We start from the raw sequence: 14,658 nt of genomic DNA on the forward strand, positions 1-14,658 counted from the left end.
TTCGTAACAATAAATTTGATAGTATAATTTCAAATTCGAAGTGTGGGATTTCTTCATTTATCTACAGTTTACACGGATTATAGTGTTTATTCGACAACTACTGTGGAACTGGGTCCTTGTGAGTAACAGGCACCAGGTTAGAAGTTCCCTGTCGTGCGGAAACACTATGGCGGCGAGTTTTTGAAAAAAGACCGTGTATTTTCAACGTTCAAATCTAACTTATAATTTGGATCATAAACTCAGCTGAGATGATTTCAATCCGCATTGGGCTACCGGCACAGACTAGATGGCGCAACGATACGTTCTGCAGTAATAATTGGTTCAATCATTTTGATGAAATTGTAAATGGACTTTTACGCTTCCAAATCATAAAATAATCAAATTTAATCCATAAAAAACATACGATTCACTTTCTCACTCAAGTATGCGGGATAAGTTTTACTGAAAATTGATTTACGTAATATTAGAAGAATCGATTCTAATTAGTGAAAATCGAGTAACCACTTGCGACACCTAGCCGACCCCACACAGTCCTCACTGACAACACAGTAAGCGTTGCTAGTACCCCAAATCGGTGAAAAATTAAAGAAAAGCAACTTCCATGTCGTCCTTGTTCATTTGACACGTGTCATTAAAGACATGGTCTCGAACAAATAGCCGGCATTCTTTTGTCGCACTCAACATCGTTCCATTTACCAGTCGATTTATTCATTTCAACGCAAGGTTCATAAGTATTGAGTTTTTCAGCATGTCCATTCGGTTCTTCAGAAGCCCATAGTGTGAAAGGCTGCGGTAATATGAATAAATCAAATCGAATTATTGATAAAAGCGTACAATTGGAACGATACAATTCCAATTGGTACGATAAACGACAACACGCAAACTATGCGCTATTTTTGTTTAGTTAACTCTTAGCTCTACCATATGTCGAGGCAGAATTTCGATTGAACGTATTACCGTTTATGGAATCTGCGTCTGGAATTACTCTCTACCAGCCCCTTCTATGAGGTTGATAGATGCTTTTACGGAATTAGGAATAGGGTCTACTCTATAGTCGAAACAAAAGCGCCAGAAGAGAATTCCAGAATCGACGGAGACTGATCTAGACGAATGCATTTTCCCGGGCTACACGTGTTTTTCATTTGTTTTTCTACACGTGTTTTTCAATTGATGGGTCGAAAAGGGTTGACCAAATCAGTTTTCCCCATACCTTGACTTCTTCCACTCTGCTTCTCCTTCGATCCCTGGGTATTAGGGTGGGTGAACGGAAAGAATGGCCAAGGAGGGAGTGGCCAAGGTATTTGCCTTTGAAAAAATGGCCAAGGAAGATTACATATAAAACTAACCATCATTTCATTGACAAGAAATCAAATGCATTGCTATTTCGACATGTCACTTTTGGGGATTATTAGACCTATTCCTGGGTTAGTTTACTAGGTAAAATTACGATGAGCATATCTCACTTCGATGTTATCAGACACTACACCAGTTTGCTATATAAATTACCACATAATTTCAATGCACTTACCTTTGAGCTTACTTAGATGTTTTGAAATATTAGTTTAGTTAATTTGTTAAGTTTAAGTTTATCACTATTAAGTTTATCCATTGCCCACTTGCATGATAGTTCTTTCATAATAGTTCTTTATATATTCATTATATGTAATGAATATTCATATGTATATTCATTATATGTAATGAAATTAAATGTAAGTTCATCAAATTTCTGAACTCATTATACCGATTTTAATTGTTTTCAGCCCCATGAAAAATAACTGATGTCACTAAATCGAAAGCCTAATGTTTATTAACATTGTCAGTAGTTCTCATAAATTTTCCTTGGCCTTTTTTCCTTGGCCATTCTTTCCTTGACCATTTTTTCCTGGCCATTTTTTCCTTGGCCATTTTTTCCTACATTCATTAGGGGTGCTCGTATTTAGGACGATTGACTACAAAGACAAAGTCGGAAACAAAGTTTGAGCTGAATTAAACTGGCAAAGTGGACACTGTCTATTCGTTTACCGGCTATCACATTTGTTATGCACATAACTAATTCAAATGTCAATCGCAGGGGCAGATCCCGGAAAATTGGAAGGCTGGGATCCAGATGAAAAGAGGCTTTTCTCGGATTAAGGAGCCATGTTATTGGCCACTAGTAGGGTTACATTGACGGTATTAGATCTTTTTGAAGAAACGAACCAAAAAGATACAATTTCCGAAGGGTGAATGTCAAAGTTGTCTTGACGCAACTTCAATGAAAAGGCACGTGTCCGGACCCCCTAAATCCGACCCTGAATCGATCATGGGAATTTTTCCTACTATCTAGAATTACCATTTTGAATTTCCCCGATTTGATATTTCTCCGAAACCCAAGCCAAACAGTTTGAACGTCTTCAGGTATTAGACCTGAAATGATGACAGTTTTGTGTTAGCTGCTTTTTTAAAACACAGCATGTTCAGACATAATAGTACGTTTTAACAGCACGTAAATTTACTTCGAGCAACTTTGTTTTCCACCTTGCTACGGATCTTGGCCACTTTTGTATCTTTGCAATGTTGGTTTTGCTTGTATAATGGCATAGAAAACATAAAGCATTTTGATCTTCCAGCTTTCGTCCAACCGGCATCACAAACACACGCTGAAACTATATACATAGCAACAAAGTTTAGCGAACATGTCTCACATTTGGTTTACCTGGGTTTACGGGCCTACTGTGCTTAGTGTTTCTTTCTAAAAGTCAAAGCCTAACCACCGATTGGCCATTATTTGCTCCTGATTCACTAAATTAAATTCTAGTCTCTTCCATGTGAGTTTTACTATTCAGACTAATTTTGAATTACTGTAACCGGCTGGTTGTTGTTGTATCGGCAGGCTGGCTGGGGAACTAGCACTTACACCAGCGGTACAGAATTCCATCCACCAGGCACAACAAGGCAGTTAAACCTTATATGTACAATCTTTATTGCATTCCGGAATGAGAATGATTATTATAACTTTACATAGGCCTTATATGCAGAATCATGAGTATTATATGAGAACTAGGTGGCAGACAAGTTGTAGACATCAGGACTCACAAACTAACACCTAGTGACATGTTTGAGAGACATTGATTAATTATTGATGAGCACTGACTATAGCTAATTATTATAACATGTTGATTGCGATTAAAGCACATATCGATACTATATTCATAAGTTATTCACATTATTAATATTATTAACAGCCTTAACAGAAGTACCTGTTTTAACTTATGGCTGCCAAATATGGGGTTTCAATGAACAAAGAAATCTGGAGAGAATCCCTCTCAAATTTTATAAATACCTCCTGGGAGTTAAAAACTCAACACCAGATAATTTTGTATTTAGTGAAATTGGTCAATATCCCATATACATCCAGCAAAGAATGTTAATTGTGAAATACTGGCTTAATATACTTAAAATACAACCCGAGAAACTAACTAAGCTGATTTACAATCAAATGCTAGATGATATCATACGCGATCACCGTGTAACTAACTGGGCTTCTTCGGTTAGAGATCTATTGAATGGCCAATTCTGGTTAGACCAGCAAGTTGACAATGAAAAGTGGTTCCTGCACTCAATCGAAGTTAGAATGCTTGATCAGTTCAAACAGCTATGGCATACTTTTTTCGAAAACTCATCTAAAGCCAAATACTTTCGTGAATTTAAGAAGGGAGTAATCTATGAATCATATCTAGATTTACCTAAGGAGGTACGCACTAGGATTGCAAGGTTTAGATGTTCTAGTCTTGATCTGTTAGTCGAAACTGGACGTTGGGCCAGACCTAAGATACCTCATAATAATCGTATTTGCCGATGTTGTAATCGGAATGAAATTGAGGATGAGTACCATTTTGCTTTAATATGTCCTGCATACTCTGGCTTAAGATTAAGTTAGTATGCATCGAGAACTTACTGGACAAATCCGAACAAAGAAAAATTCATACACTTAATTTCCAGTACCTAGTAAATTATACAATCTTTCCACTTTTCTTAGGAAAGCCTTTATCATCCGTCTTCAACGGTACGAAGGGTAAATTGATTCAATGATTATAAGAAACGAGTGTATCAAAACTTATAAACTATTCATTGTATTGTTGCTTTGATGTTATGAATTACAGCCAACTAAATCGTCGAAAACGTTTTGATTTTAATTATCATACCAATTATCATACCTAGAAATATGATTGAACTGTGCATTCAATATGAAACCTCTGAGCATTCATTTGTTAATATTCATTAATTTAGAAATATATATATATATATATATATATATATATATATATATATATATATATATATATATATATATATATATATATATATATATATATATATATATATATACCTCTACACTATGTGCGCCTTTTGAAATTAATTATATAAGAATATGTGCATTATTTTCTTCATTTCCAATGATCTGAAAATATGTTGTATCTCAATACATGTATCACCTTGTGCAAATAAGAATATCTATAATTTCAATGAATTTCTTGCTTATGTCAGACTTTATTTTATAAATTTGTGATTCTCTTTATCTAATAGATTTGTCATTCATTTTTAATTTTTTATAATCGAAGGAATATGTTTTGTATATCTAAACTGCGCATTCATTACGTAAAATCTAGTGTAAATAAGAATATCAGGTCCAATGAATAAATTCTTCGCTTAATTTTCCTCATATTTCCTTCTATATATATATATATATATATATATATATATATATATATATATATATATATATATATATATATATATATATATATATATATATATATATATATATATATATATATATATGGTGTGACTTATATCAGGGTGACATTACCCTCCCCCCTCACCCAACGACCAATGTCACTAACAATGTAATTGTCAACGTGGTAAATTGAGATGATATATTTACCTGTCGTAATAGAAAAGACCAGTAACAGAGTCGATATTATCAGCTTCATATTGAAGTCAATATTTTCGTTTATCTATCACTGATAAAAATAAATATATAGAAGGCATAGTTTTAGCTTTAATCATAAAACAATTTCGTGTCGATAAAGATCTGCTTGCAGTGGTTTCTGAAAAATATAGCAATACAGCTATACGTACAAAAAAACGGTACTTCAAATTCCAACATCAGCAGTGATATTTTACTTACGGTTTCTGGCGGCGAAGTTCACAATATGTTCAATAATCATTCGAAAATATAATAATATAGGCGCGGTATAGATTTTGCTTAGAAAGAAATTGTATAAAGTGCAAACATGAACTGAAATGCTTTCCAGCCACTTGATATTAAAAATCATTGCCAACGTGCAGTCGAACCAATAAGCGATTTACAGTATTTGACTCCAATTGGTTTTGTTCTTTATTTCATATTCAAATGTATTTTGTATGATCTTTTATAATCTGATCGTTGATAAAGAAATAACAGAGGTTCCAAAGGCAAGTTCTATATTGGGTGATTATTCAATTATATTTAACGTGTCAATCTGAGAACTCAATGGAAAATGAAAACACCGGGTATCTAAAATGTCAGCACACTTCACGGTATTTCCCCCACAAAAGACATTTTCAATCAAGAACTGATCGTCCACACTTCACATGTGGTCAGAACTTCACCTGAGATATTTCTAATCGAAAATGAACTACAGACACCAGACATTAGACATTTTATCAGCACACTTTCAAAAACTGATCGTCCACACTTCGCATGTGTTCAGTGCTTCACCTGAGACATTTTTAATTGAAAATGAACTACAAACAGCAGGCATTAGACATTTTATCAGCGCACTTTCAAAAACTGATCGTCCACACTTCACATGTGTCCAGAACTTCACCTGAGACATTTCTAATTGAACTACAAACACCAGATATTAGACATTTTATCAGCACACTTTCAAAAACTGCTCGTCCACACATTACATGTGTTCAGTGATTCATCTGAGACATTTTAATTGCAAATGAAATGAACCCCAAACACCATACATATTAAGATATTTTATTAGCACACTTCGACAAAAATCCAAAACCTGGTCATCTACACTAAACACACGTGTTCAGAACTTCACGTGAGAGACATTCATAATTGAAATCAAGCGAATAAATGAGTGTGGGAACAGATGGGAACACAATACAAGGAGCACGTGCTTCCGTCTCAATTTCCCCGAGGTCTTTTGAAAATACAACTCGGCAATATTTTTCAGGGCATTTTTTTCTACAAGCAACCAGACACCAGTCCACAGCACAACGTAGCTCATATCTGTTGAATGTGTGTAAATCGCATGAAAATGCACTGAAATTCCAGAATTTGCCAGACCCTTGTTTCGGTCGCGTGGATACTAACATGCCCTTTTTATTTCTTTCTGCTTCTGCCACGAGTCTGCTGCTGGATCCATCCATGTGAGCACACGAGCAACGGATGTTCAAAGTCTTATGATTGGTCAGCATACTATCAAAGTTAATCGTTCACAAACTCGTGACGAAAGTTTGAAAGTCTACGGATTGGTAAATACGTCAAACTGTATTATACGTTACAGTAATTAAGTACGTGGTCCACATTGTTATGGGAATGAAAGTTATTCCAAAATTGTATTCCAGCCGCTATAGGTTGTAAAAAATATCTCAATGGTGAAAACATGTGTTCTGAAAGCAGACCGGAGTGGGGCTTTTTCGTACCTGATTCGAGCAAATATCATACGTCAGCCGTTTTATCGAGGTCAAATAAATCGATTATAAGTAGTTTATCGGGCTTGTTCGATCGGCTTGCACTTAACGTTAATCAAAAAAAGAAAATATCTAAGCCATGTGCATTATATACATTACATATCCGAGAATAAAAGCAAGTGCTTTTTAAAAACCCATTTAATAGTCAGTCTGCAATATACTTTACCACCAATATTCAAAACTGGCATCGACAACAGCTGCTCCAAGGTCGCGATATAAAAACGCTCAAAACACACGTTCGATCGCGGCTTTTGTGTCGGCGCATAGGGAAAAACAGGCGAGTCAAGGCCGGACCCACTAATAGTACATAGAATGAAAAACAGGTCCCACGTTGCCAGAGGGAAGGTGATCAATAACGTTCTATTAAACATTTAAATGCTATCTTGAATACATATAGCGTCATAAGGCGCGGAGGAAGTGCTCCTATTATTCCTGAAGATGACTATTAGGATATAGTCGAAACGTTGAAATAAACTACTATCTCGAAGTTTCATTTTCGGACTTTTTATTATCATTGTGGGATTCTCTCCTCATCGCGTCTACACGGATATAGTGTTCTACCAATCGTGTTCCTAAATGATTTCAACTAATATACCAGTTGCCCACTCAGACTTTGAATGTAAAATCCGAGAGGCGTTGTTTATAAAATTAGATAGTCCTTAAACTTACAATTGTTTCAAAATGGATCCTCATTCATTTTAAATGTATTTCGTTAATCTGGCCTGTCCTGGTTGTTGAAAGGTTATATTATGTAACCTTCTGCTATTTTAAGCACCACTGTTGACCTGTTTCTGTAAACTTATATCTTAATGTACCGCAGTTTTGCATCATTTGTAACTTGTCTTGAGAAGGGGTATATGTTAACCCGAAAACGTTCGACTTATTCAACATGATTTATATATATATATATATATATATATATATATATATATATATATATATATATATATATATATATATATATATATATATATATATATATATATATATATATATATATATAGAGTCGAATAGCAATACAGATTAATGTGTTCAATATTCAATCGTCTTTATTGAGGCTCTCAATCGATGAACATCGAATTTGTCGCATGATTAGACATTTGAAGTAGCGTATACAGAGTTCCTCAATGTGCCTCCACATTTTGCCATTGTGTTTCCTACGCATTTTACATTGCATTGAGATTCCTTTGCTGTACCATGCTTGCCAACACGGTTATTGCAGAAACATTGCCAACCGGTCTGAAGTCCAGCGAATCTGAATCCTTAAAAGACACGATCTGATTAAGTGAATGGAATTATTACGATTTCGTATGTTACGTCAGGATCCCGCCTAGGACTAACCGCCAGAGAAGACTAACTGGAGAAGACGCATATCTCTTCATAGGACAGGCTGTGGCCTATCTAGGAAACCCCGCAGTTTTGGAACATGGTTCCCACAAACGGGTACATTTGATAACAGGATTTGTATAACTCATTAAGAATCAGCGGTAGTTTCTTATACGAAGCGAATGTGCAAAGCAAAAAGTAAAATATCGTACCAACCTTTACGTTTACAAATCCGCTTGCATTTCTCGACAGTCATGCCTGTTCTATCACCAGCCTTACTCGGTATCATATCTCTGGCTGTCTGACTGTCTTTAAAACATCCGACGTAATTTCGACATCCTGCAAAAAGAAAAAAAAAACGTCGGCAAAAACTCTCCATTAGATAGTATATGTTGATAGTCGGCTCAAATACTAATCATTCAATTAAACAGTTGCGCGACACGCCACTAGTCCGACAGGCTCGCATCCTATCATTTCAATCGTGGCGGAATTTTACACCAGGTATGAAAACGTTTACAGACTGTTAAGAAATGGCGAAAAGCGTTGTAGGTTCGTTTAGAAAGAAATGTTTTCAGGTTTCTGATAAGGTTTGTGCTGCAGTACTAGATCTAGTATGACTAGGCTGAACAAAGTGCAGGAGCATTAAGATTGTGTCGAATGAGATATTTCAGAAATAAATTTTAATGGTTCGTCGGATTTGTGGGATGTCGAAAAATCGGGGTGTCGGACTAGTGGGGTGTAACCACACTGCAGAAATATATATTTCTAAAACGTGAACTCGCGTGTACACATTCAATGAATAACGTACCTTCGATAACACTAATCACCACAATCAAGGCCAAGGCGATCAAGAGAGTTTTAGTAAGCATTCTGAAAGCAAAGGAAAAATTTCCATCTTTCCATCAGTTAGAATAAATGAGACTGCAGATAAATGAGTTACACACAACCGCGTATTACGTGACAACTGAGACATTTTCATGCGTTTTTCCCCATCTAATAATTAACTTTACCTATGTTTTCAGCTACACAACAATAATCCACCGATCGTGATCAGTTTTATAGTCTTCCGGTGTGTTTAATCTAAGCGGCTATAAAAAAATGGAATAACCATTGAACGAGTTGCAATACTCGATTTGAATATAACATTTTTGAAAAAATAATTAGATAGCACGATGACGGCGATTTGTAAGCGATTAAAACACTTTGGTAGAAAGTCATTTATTCTCAGGTGTTATCCTACTTACCGTTTCTGGCAGCGAATTTCACAATGTGTTCACTGATCATTCGGGAATATGATAATATAGGCGCGGTATCGATTTTGCTTAGAGAGAAAATAGTTTCGAGTGCAAACATGAATGAAAATGATTTTCAGCCACTTGATTTTAAAAATTGTTACCAACGTGCGACCTAAACGAGCGATTTACTTCGTTTGTCTCATTTGATATTATTTCATATTTAGTATTTAAATGCATATCTTGCCGTATGATTTTTTATACTTTGATTGTTGATGAGGAGTGATTACAAAGACTAGTTTCATTCGGGGAAGTAATTTATTGAACGTTCCAATTTGCTGCCTGAGACCAAACGTTCAATTCTTCCCATTTTTGCAACACTCATACTCGATACTTCACCTGTATTCTGCACAATACTTGTATAATTTCTAATTAAGGGTGAATTACAACCACCGGGCATTAGACATTTTATCAGCACACTTTCAATAAACGATCTTCCACACTTCATATGTGCTCAGGACTTCACCTGAGACATTTTTAAATGGAAATGAACTACAAACACCAGACGTAAGACACTTTATCGGCACACTTTCAAAAACTGATCGTCAACACTTCACGTGTGTTCAGTGCTTCACCTGAGACATTCTTAATTGAAAATAAACTACAAACACCAGACATTAGACATTTTATCAGCACACTTTCAAAAACTGATCGTCAACACTTCACATGTGTTCAGTGCTTCACCTGAGACATTTCTAATTGAAATGAACTACAAACACCAGACATTAGACATTTCAAAAACTGATCGTCCACACTTCACATGTGTTCAGTGCTTCACCTGAGACATTTCTAATTGAAATGAACTACAAACACCAGATATCAGACATTTTGGGGAAGTAATCTATTGAACGACGTGTCAATTTGCTACCTGAGATCAGGCGTTCAATTCTTCCCATGTTTGCAACACTCATACTCAATACTTCATCTGTATTCTGAACTACTTGTATAATTTCTAATTGGGGATGAATTACAACCACCGGACATTAGACATTTTATCAGCACACTTTTAAAAACTGATCGTCCACACTTCACATGTGTTCATAACTTCACCCGAGACATTTTCAATTGAAAATGACTACAAACACCAGACATAAGACATTTTATCAGCACACTTTCAAAAAACGATCTTCCACACTTCGCATGTGCTCAGGACTTCACTTCAGAAATTTTTAAATGGAAATGAACTACAAACACCAGATATTAGACATTTTATCAGCATACTTTTAAGAACTGATTGTGTACAGTTGAACGGAACTTCTTAAACTGAAATTGAGCGAATAATTAGGTACACAAACGCAAGACAATATGCTGATTTGTCAGCATACGTTCAATGATAAACCGCCCACAAATTCATGACACGGAAGTTTGAGAGTCGACGGATAAGTAGCTAGTACGTTTAACTCGGTTATGGTTTGTAGTAATAGCCGGCATTGTTTTGAGAACGAAAATGGTTGCAAAATTATATTGCAGCAGCTAGTTTATCGCAACAAAGAAAATATATAAAACAGGTGAAAACATGTGCCCCGAATGCAAACGTGAGTGGAGCTTCTCAGTACTTGATTCGAGCAAATACTTTGCGGCAGCCGTTAACTCGAGGTCAGTTTTAATCAATTATTGGTAGTTAACTGGGCTACAGATTATTGATATGTCCAATCAGCTCTCGCGTTGAATAGAATAGCCTGTCCGTAGACCAGTTTACTACCAACAATTGATTTAACCCGGAATCGACAACATCTACCCCGAGGACCGAAATCAAAAACGCTCAAACACGCTCGTGTGATTGCTGTTCTGAAGGTGTATAGCAAATGTCAGTTGATTCGAGACGCGTAGGACAGGAGCCCCAGAATAGTGCCTGGAATGGAAGATGCCATAGTTCTACAAATAGACTGTTCAAGCGATGAAACCAAACCCCCAAATCAAACATCCGAAAACCCGTACCCAAACCAAAAAAGGTTGAACATTATATCTGAACAGCAGAAGTAATGAGGCAATATTTGAGAATATTAGGTACAGCCCTATGGGACTAAAATTCCCTAATCGCTCATAGATGAAAATATATAATGTACAAGGAAGGGAGTGTAAGCTTAACCTGACCAGAGGGAAGGAAAAGCAACCCCTAAGTAGGACACCCGGGACTGTCTGCGGTAACCTCGCCAGGGGGCAGGAAAAGCAACCCCGTGCTTCCAAAACTACCCATGGGAAGCTTAAACAAAATCATTGAAAATAAAATCCGCACAAACAAACGCCGCGGTAATAAATGTAATATCAAAGTACCAAAACCACGTAACTAAAAAAGGAGTATACGTGCCCACATGACCGAAGCCATGGCGACGGACGCTAAAAGGCCCGCGGCAAGAGAGTTGGGTGCAATTAAAAACAACAGCAACAAATAGATGATATAATTTTATTATTAACTTTATTATCATTCGATTAGGTTTCACACCCTCGAATCCTTTCAATTCGCATATATCCACATCGAACACGTGACGTGTGCTTTTTAAAACCTGAACGTAACGATTCTTTTATTCTTTTTTGTCTTAGTGATTAAACTTCTAAGTAACTAACCGATACGGTAAAGGCGAAAAAACCACCAACTCGCGCGTTCACGGCCCTCCAGCCGATACAAAGGAAACAGACACACGGACCTAAGGCTAAAAAAAATTGATACCTTGTTTCTCCGCTCTGCTGAGCTTAAATGTTGACCCGGCCGGCCGCCTATCTACCCTATACATTACTTTTTTTAAAATCGTGATCAATTTTACCATAACAGACCCGGCCGCTATAGAAATGAACTGTTTACAAATTTTATCATATTTTATAAAAATGACCCGGCCGCTGCGGAGAACAAGGTATCATTTTTGTTTAGCCTAAAAGATACACATCATCTGGTTCACAAAGTAGAGTCCATAGCACACATCTTTCTCAAAATTTACACAAAGATTTAAATCGGTAACACTCGCAGGTTTAAGACGTTACACATTGCGTCGTTTATTGGGTCGACATGAAGTACCCATACATCGTAATCAGGGTCCAAGATCGACGCTACTTTCGTCCGCAGATGGCAACCTTTGAACCGACTGAAATGGTCTGGAATGCACTCAAACCACGATGAATCCCTAATAGTTATACAGTCGTGTATAACGCTTCTAGCCAGGATTGATTCCACATTTAGTCGAAGGTCACCGCGCGCGATAAATTAGGTTCGCAGACACCGAATGGTATTGATTGACAAGCGTCGTAAGGAATATCTTAAAAGACACACTTATTGTACGGTGAAGGGAAATGCCGATTGCTATTTCTGCCGGTGTTTGTCGTCGGACAGTTAGTAATTCTAAGTTTAAAATAGGACGGACAGTAGGCCTCAAACCATATAATCCACCAGGTTGGTGAGACTGTTATACTTATATCAGAATTCAACATTGTGTTCAAGAATCTGTACGTGTCACTGAAACGAACGGGTACGCGCTGACCTGATTTGGATATTTACGGAGCAATCCTCTTCTCGCCGAGACGAGGAGATACACAATGTCCGTGTAAGATGATAACGAGAGAAATCCCACAATAAATTCACAGTACGCCTGATGATGGCTAACAGTCTTTAGCCGAAACGTTGCGCAAATATATATATATATATATATATATATATATATATATATATATATATATATATATATATATATATATATATATATATATATATATATATATATATATATATATATATATATATATATATACTCTTCTACTCAAGTTTCTCGTTTTGGCTGAATTTATTGTGGGATTTCCCTCGTTCTCTTCTTGACGTTTCATTGGATACATATCCCTTCAGGTATACCGTAGGTATGCGGGAGTACGAAATACCTGAAGGGACATGCTACGAGCAAGTTGTCTATGCTGTGCCGGTGTTTGTACTCTGGCAGTTAGTAATTTCAAGTTAAAGATAGGTAAAAATAGGATGGAGAGTACAATAGTAGAACCTGCAATTTCAGCGTGTATTTTGATAAGAATCAACATTTCATTTTTTCCATTATCGAATCTGATAGAATATGAATTTTTTGTTGGAAAAAAGCGGTAAACGAATAATGATAATTTTTGATTTGTCAATTCAATCAAATTTCATTGATTAAGCAACCATCGAATCCGATTATATTTTTAATTCTACATTCAAATCAACGAAACGACGGAGAAAAATAAATCGATTTGGAGAACGATCTTTCCTGCCACCTGCCTCTCAGCTCTGTGTTTCCTTAAAGAATGTGATTTTTCTTTGTTAGGCCTGATCATTTTTAAGCAGGAAAGTGTCGACGCATAAAACGAACATATTGCAATTCCATGCAGCGATTTATTTTACTCTCAAACCCATTACAGGTATTAGATACTACATGCTGACCTCAGTGCCCCCTAATGTTCTTGAGCTAAGTACTGAAGCCACGTTGGAAACAATGAAGATTCCAATTCTAGAAAAACCTTAGAGTAGGAATTGTGGAGTAAGAAAATCAATCAAACTTGAAGCCTATCGCAGATAAAAAGACGACCGTATCGCCGTTATACAGAATAGTTTTATTTTTTATACCGAACAAAATGCGAATATGAGACAATATTCTAGCGAAAATCGTGTTAGATTTGAACGTTGAAAATACGCAGATTTTGGGAAAGTCGATGTACGATTAATTGATCATGCGCAGTGCATTGCCCCATAGAAGGGAGCTGCAGGCGTCGACAAAAGAACTTGATTTTCAATGTTCAAATCGAACTCAATTTGGATCATAAACTGGATCGGATGAATAAATTGGATGAATCCGCATTGGAGTACCGGCACGCAACAGATGGCGCATCAATACACTGGGTTATTAATAGCAAAAGTTGGTTCATTTTGATGAGATTGTAACTGGATTTTTGGCTATCAAATCCGAAAATCACCAAACCTATGTACAAGTTATCGAATTATGTATGGTGGCTGATTCGGGCCATACTAAAAAAATTTTCTGTACGGCTAGAGCAACGATAACAAAAATTTCACAGTGGCCCTTCTTTGGTTTTCTCGCGCGAGAAAACCAAAAATTTTGAATTCTCGCGCGAGAAAACCAAAAAAAGAGCCACTGTGAAAATGTTTTATCGTTCCTCTAGCCGTACAGAAATTTTTTTTTAGTATGGCCCGAATCAGCCACCATATATTGAAGCATGGAAACCGAGTAACCACTTTCGACACCTAGCGCATCCTCGGTCCTTGCTTGTCACACAGAAGCGTTGCCGGTACCCCTATTCAGTGAAGAATTGGTGGAAAGAATGTTAGTGAAGTTCA

General features: G+C 36.5%; 1 long non-coding RNA gene across 1 annotated transcript; it reads right to left on the reverse strand.

Annotated features, from left to right (window-relative positions):
- Window positions 1-675: 675 nt before the first annotated feature.
- LOC141906666 (uncharacterized) lies at window positions 676-2,633 on the reverse strand. The gene is made up of 3 exons (XR_012619385.1): window positions 2,496-2,633; window positions 2,333-2,406; window positions 676-787 (listed from the first exon to the last, which is right to left on the reverse strand). It is a non-coding gene; the product is annotated as an uncharacterized LOC141906666 (long non-coding RNA).
- Between the last annotated feature and the right edge of the window lie 12,025 nt (window positions 2,634-14,658).

Source organism: Tubulanus polymorphus, chromosome 6, assembly GCF_964204645.1.
Source record: "Tubulanus polymorphus chromosome 6, tnTubPoly1.2, whole genome shotgun sequence".
In the NCBI taxonomy this organism is placed as follows: Eukaryota; Metazoa; Nemertea; class Palaeonemertea; order Tubulaniformes; family Tubulanidae; genus Tubulanus; species Tubulanus polymorphus.